This window comes from Chenopodium quinoa, unplaced genomic scaffold (assembly GCF_001683475.1).
Source record: "Chenopodium quinoa cultivar QQ74 unplaced genomic scaffold, ASM168347v1, whole genome shotgun sequence".
Lineage (NCBI taxonomy): Eukaryota > Viridiplantae > Streptophyta > Magnoliopsida > Caryophyllales > Amaranthaceae > Chenopodium > Chenopodium quinoa.
Window position 1 is genome coordinate 1,275,193 of NW_018742924.1, and position 6,639 is coordinate 1,281,831.

The window sequence follows — 6,639 nt, forward strand, 5'->3', positions numbered from 1 at the left end:
TCCCTTCTTGCTACCTATGTTGTTGCCTTGACCTTCTGTTGTTTTATTAGCCACATTACAAGCCTATTTTGCACCATTGGTTACTAGTCCCAAGCTTGGTTTGGGGAGCTATTAGTGAGTGAGGTGAGGGAATTTGTAGTGTGCTTATTATTTGCAAAATTTGGGTGGGTTTTGAGAAGTTATTTTGTTTTTGATAATGTTTATTTTTGATGAGTTTGAGAGTTATATTTTCTTGGAAAAAAAATAAAGCATGATGTAATGAAAAAAAAAATAATAATAAGTGAACTTCAATAGAAAAAAAAGGAAAAAATGTTCAATGTTCAAATGCTCTAGTTAGAGGTTGATTCAAAAGAAAAAAAATAAGAACTTCAATGAAAAATTCAAGTTTGGAAATAAAGTTTTTTTATTCACCCCACTTCTTCATTATTATATTTTTATGAGTGAAATTATAAGTGTTGGGATTGTTTATTATGATTGGAGTATATTTGGTTGATATTAGAGTTGGTTGTGTTGGAGATGTTGATCATTATTTATTTTTATCATGGGCTTTATCAGGATTTGCTCCCTTAAACATAGCTTTTCTCTCACTTGTTCCCAAATGATTCCTACCCTTTACCCTAGCCTTACATTACAAACTTTAAAGACCTTTCGACCTTTGTGCATAGAATTGTATGAGTGTGAAAGTGTTGTTTATCAATGCAAGTTGTGATTTGACATATTTTGAGTCGACTAGTAGGTTGAGCGTTCATTGTTTTATACACACGAGAGTGTGAGTTGGGAGGGCATTGTTCACATAAAGGGGTTGGATGGAGAGCGATCGAGTACATCTTTTACTCGCCACAAAAATGAGAGTTAAGTGCGTGAGCACTAGTCTTGAATTCTATATGCTCTTGTGGTTTGCTCTGTTTGACAATTGTTAGGGAGGAAAGGTAATTGGATGGATTTGATTGGTTGATTTTGAAGCATGTTTATTTGATTTACCCTGAGTTGTTTGTGCTTGATTTTTACTTTTTTGGGGTGAAGCATATTTATTGATTCATTGATGAGATCTTTGCTTACGGACAAGCAAAGGTTTGGCTTGGGGGAGTTTGATGTGTCTATTTTATATAGTATTTTACCCCCGTCCCTTGGTCATAATTAGTAGTGTTTTTGGCTCTTTAGAGCCACTTTTATTACTAATTGGCGTTTTCTATTGTTTTCGTAGATTTGGTTGACTTTTGCAGGGATTTACACTTTTGGAGTATTTTCCCGAGATATTTTGGAGCAATCACGAGCATTGGAGAAGCACAGCCAGACTTTATAGCCCAAGACCGGTTAGAGCTATCGAAACGGTGATTAAGGGCTCGGTATAAGTGATACCGGGGCATTTGGACCGAGTATTCAAGACCCGAAGAGGAAACCCAGATTGGCCCGAAGAATTGGAGCCCAATCGTAGTCCAGGTAATGGCCCAAGAGTGCCGCCTGGCCAAAGAGGCTGGCGCCCAGAGGCGCGCCCGGCTGGGCGGGAGAAGCTAAGGTCGGCGCCCGGTGACGCGCCTGGCCGGGCGCGAGATTCAACCTGAAGAGCAAACAGGCGCGCCCGATCGGGCGGTGGCTCGCCCAATAAGGCGCGTGTAATTGTTGGAGACGATTAGCGTCGTTTTAGTTTGTTTTAGTTTAGGATTTGTACAGAGTATAAATACTCCTCCGTAATACGATTTTAGATTATCTCTCTCTCTCTCTCGCTCTCTTTACTCTATCTTTACTCTCTTAATTGTTTTCTTAGTTTTTCTCTCTCTTATACTTTTGTTCTTAATCTACTTTTAATTCCAGATTTGTTTGGTAACTATTTCTCTTCTCTTAATCTTAGCTGTTTATTTCATTCCTTTGATTATGTCTTGTTTTATCGCTTTGATTTGTTTAGTTTTTATTATGTGTGAGTAGTTCAATTTCTAGGGTTTGTGGGGATCCATAAATATATAATATGAAGGGGTAATTTATTGTTGTTAATTATCAATGCTAGATTAATTTCCTATTGATTGATTTAATGCTCTGTGACTAGATTAGGCCTGATCTTTTATGCACGAGTTTGACAATACAGATTCGAGATTCGACAGATGGGAATTGATGTTAGGTCTAGTTTCAATAGGCAGGTTAATTTATAAATGGTTTGGTCGAGATTCGAAAGATGAGATTTAATACCGGTAAATTAATTGTGTGATTATAATACGTAGTGAATGCCCTTTATAATCTGATTGATGTATGCATTGATGAATGATTATTATATTCTACCCTGAAATATTATTTATTGGTGAACCTATGCCCTAGATCCTTTAATATATTGTTTTCTCCCTATTTTCAATCTTCGTAGTTTAGTTTCATATTCAATTTATATATTGTTTACATAATAATCTAGATTATATTAGTTAATTAGAAATAGGAAGACACGTTTCTCTGTGGATTCATCCCTACTTCCCTATCTACATTAGTTAGAGGATTTAGGTATTAATTTTGATTTGGGGATACGACTTTACCCTGTCATATACTTCAAAAAGGTCTTTTTAATGTGGTTAGGCTAAACTTTTGAAGAAGAGGGGGATAAAGGTTCAAGACCCTAGATAAGCACCCAAGGTGTGCAACCTTGCATTTGAATCTTTGTATTTTTATGCTTGAGGATTTTAACTCTTTTTTAGCTCTCTCTTGTTTATATTTTGCTCTTTTTTATTTTTTTTTTCTTTTGCATTTTTTTATTTTGATAAGTGTGGGCAATCCCGATCATGCGGTCTATCACTCACTTGGCATTCATGTTTCTCAGGCACGGTACCGAGTACTCGATAAGAGACACAATCTGAGACGTGTTCATATTAAAGACATGTTCACGTCAAAGGCATTGGAACACGTGCTCTTTTGTACACTTTTATTTATATTTTGCTTTATTTTTTGCTATTTTAATCTTTTGAATCACTCAAGCTCTTGTTCTTTGAAAATTACATAAGTTACACACCATCCCATCCCAAGGTTAGGTAGATATGGGTTGAAAAATAAAAGGTCTGTCGTTAGACGAGGCTCAAAGTGGTTTATCAAAAAGGGTTGCTTATTTGAAGGGTAAAATATGATATGATATGGCAACAAGTGGTGCCTCAAATCATTGATATACCTTGTGCTCAATTCGACATGGATTTTATTTTTTTATTTTTATATGTGATGTAATGCAATGATCATATGCAAGAAAATAAATTCTTATTTTATTCAGAGGTAAAAAGGAAAAAACCTACAAAATAAGATCTTAGGAAAATAAAATGTGCCTATGCTAGACTTATTTGGGAAGGAAGGATAAAAGAAAATATAGAAAAAGAAGTCACGAAATCTTGTCGTTTAAGCTCGCCTCTTGTCTTGTGTCGTTTGCTTTATCATCACTCGCTCTTCTTGCTGGCTGGAGGTATAGGAAGCTTGTTATTTTCGATTAAATAATGGATAGTCTCTTTTAGCTTCCAACAGCTCTCATTACTATGACCCCTGCCTTGATGGTATTTGCAATGTGCATCTGGATTCCAACTAGGCAATCTCTTTTCAGGTGCGGGATCTTGAATAGGTCCAATGGGAGTAATGAGTCCCTTAGTATGGAGTCGATCGAAGGCAGTATTGTAGCTTATCCCAACGGGGGTGAAGTCTTTCCTTAGTTTCTTCCTAGATCCTTGGTTATCCATGGCTAAAACTTCACTGAGATCAAAGGTACTAACATTGTTACTAGAGTGGGCGTTTTCGGAAGAAGAAGGATTGTCGTTCTTCTTTCCTTTCCAGCCACTGTGGTTACTATTGTTAGTAGCTTTTTTCTTTGCGAGGTCATCTTCGATCTCGATGCCTATGTCATAGACGGCCTTGAAAGTATTCAAGTTGTGTTGATATTTTAAGTGCTTTGAATACTTTTCTTGTAAATTTTTTATGAACATCCTCACAGATTTCTTTTTCAGCAGGGACTTCGATCATGTTAGTGGAAGTTTCCCTCCACTTGTTGAAGAAGGAGGTGAACCCTTCGTTTTGTTTTTGTTTTAGCATCTCAAGTTGTCTATGGACGGGTTCAATTTGAATATTACACTTATATATATAAATGAAAGCATTTTGTATTCAATCCCAAGTAGAGGTCTTCCCTCTATCAAGGGAGAAGAACCAATGTTGACAAATGGTTTCAAGAGATAGTGAGAACAAAGAGTGAAAAATATTCTTATCAATCCCTTTAATGTTCATTACAGTTTCAAAGGCCCTTAAATAAAAGTAAGGATTGTCAGTTGGCTTAAACTTAGGGGTGTCAGTGGCCTTGAACTTCTGCGAAAGAAGCTCCTTGTCCACTGAGAGCCCTTGTGAGCTAATGCCCTGGAATCTATACTCATTGGATATTTTGCTCAAGCTTTCTTGCATGAGCTTCATTTGTTGTTGCTTCACAGGGTCATTGATTCAGAGGGTTAAGGTCTTTAGCAACTCATTAACACCAGCTATTTGCTTTTTGAACTCATTGACTTCTTCTTGACTTGCCATTGTCTTCTTAGCTTTTCTTTTCCGACTGACTAGTTTATCAAAAAGTTGTACTTGAATAAAGGTGTTGTCCTTGATTAATCGCCTTTCTCTCCTTGACCAAGTACTGTAGAAAGGGAAATTAGGGATATTTGCTATTAATTATTTGACTCAAACTCTATTCAACATGCATGGATGGAAGAAGGTAAGAAGAATGAAGGTTTTGATATGGAGAAAGCATGTAGAGAATGGAAAGATGATGTAGATGGAGAGATATGAAAAAATTAGGAATATAATGTACCCCCAACTCAAATGACGGAAAAAATCAACTCATGCATGAACTAGGACATGGGCATGGTATGAAAAGAGTATGTACAAAGTGTGTGCTAAGACTAGTGAGTTTCGGTGACATGTTAAGACTTTTTTCATGACCATGTGACTAGACTTTGTGACTAGACTCGAACAAAGTCTAAGTTAAGACCTCATGAATATGCATTAAACTGAATAGGTTGTGGTATTTTCATCATAACTTTTGATCTGTGACTTTGATTGGTATGAAACCAACGCATAATTAAAAATAAAACTCGGGGCTACAGATCCATAGGCTGTACGACTCTTAGTTCTTCATAGAACTCCAGCTATGACCAAAACAAGTTGACAGTTGTGCAATATACGGGAATAAAAATCCGGGTTGACTTAAAGGAACTATGACTCGATTTAAGGTATATTTTTTAGATCAAATTAATTAATCAATTAATTAAGAAAACCCCTTTAGTCATTGGTTAGTTTATTTAGGATTAAACACAAGTCAAACAAACGGTTAGGAAAAACACATAGAGTATGTACAAGTAAGAGATGCACAAGTAGTCAAGTAGTCACAACATGATGCAATGAGTTTGCAACCTAACCATGGCTTTAGTTCTCTAAAGTTCGGGATATGGGTTATTCAAAGAGGGTCCATGATTATGAGTCCAGATGCACCACGCGGAAGCTTTACCTTTAGAAGGGTTGGCGCGTGTGGATGGGACCCCGCGAGTTAAACTCGCTTCCATGGTTTAGTGTATTCAACATTCTCGGATGTTCCGTTTGTTGCTCAGAGTGTTCAATCAGGTAGATGGAGCATGAATTCCCAGAGGATTATGTCCATATGTAGAACACACATGGCTTTCAGAAAAGTTAGAAAAACTCAATTAGGAAGTAGAATCGAGCCAACAGTGCTTGAACTGGTCGAAAAAAAGAACACATATTTCTGGCTCGGTATTGGAAGAACACAGCGCCAGCCAATAGGGATTGTCATCGGGAAATGAGCCCTGTCTCCTGGCGATAGAATATTCGCTCGGAGACAGAGCCATGTCTTCGGCGACAAGCTCAGTTTTCTAGACTCCAGTTCCTACATGCCTCAACAGTTGTCTGTGTTCTTAGAGTTTTCCAATTTTTCGCAGTACTATTTTGATTCTAATTGTGAAAGATATTCCTCAAAATTCCTACGCGTAAAAATCCTATGTTTTTGACTCATTACGGATGGTCTTTCCAATGAGAACCGTTTTTATGCATATGACAATAATGTTAATCAAAATTACGCACATGAAATACTTAGAACTTTTCGAGTCTCATCCACTCATTCTAAATCATTGCCGAAATAAATTTCAGGAATTAAAATAGAAATCCTTCCCAATGGAGTCGCCAAAAAACTGTAAGGAATATTTCAAGCATTACCCCAAACTTAGCTTGAACCCTACTGTGATCATACACTAAAGTACGGTGGCGTCCAAAGGGAAGGAAGCTAGAGCAAAAGAGTCGCCAACAAGTTTTAGGAACTTGTAAACCGTTCACAGGATGAAGGTTACACCCCTTACCGATCCAACAGATTGTTAACTCCAATTGGTTTGGAACCAAGACTGGAAGTTCAGAGATGAAGGTACAAATCCAACCTAAAAGAGATTGAACCTGCCCTAATAATAGGCCTTTACTTTATTCTTCTCGTATTCATGTGCGCTTCCTAACTAACAAGCAATCAATAAGTTTACCTTAAACCTGTTTATCTATGTTGGTTGAATATTAATGCAAAAATAATAATATTATTGGCGACCACTTGAATTATAATCATATTAACCGTAAAAAAGATTATTAATTATCTTATTAAGCGTGATT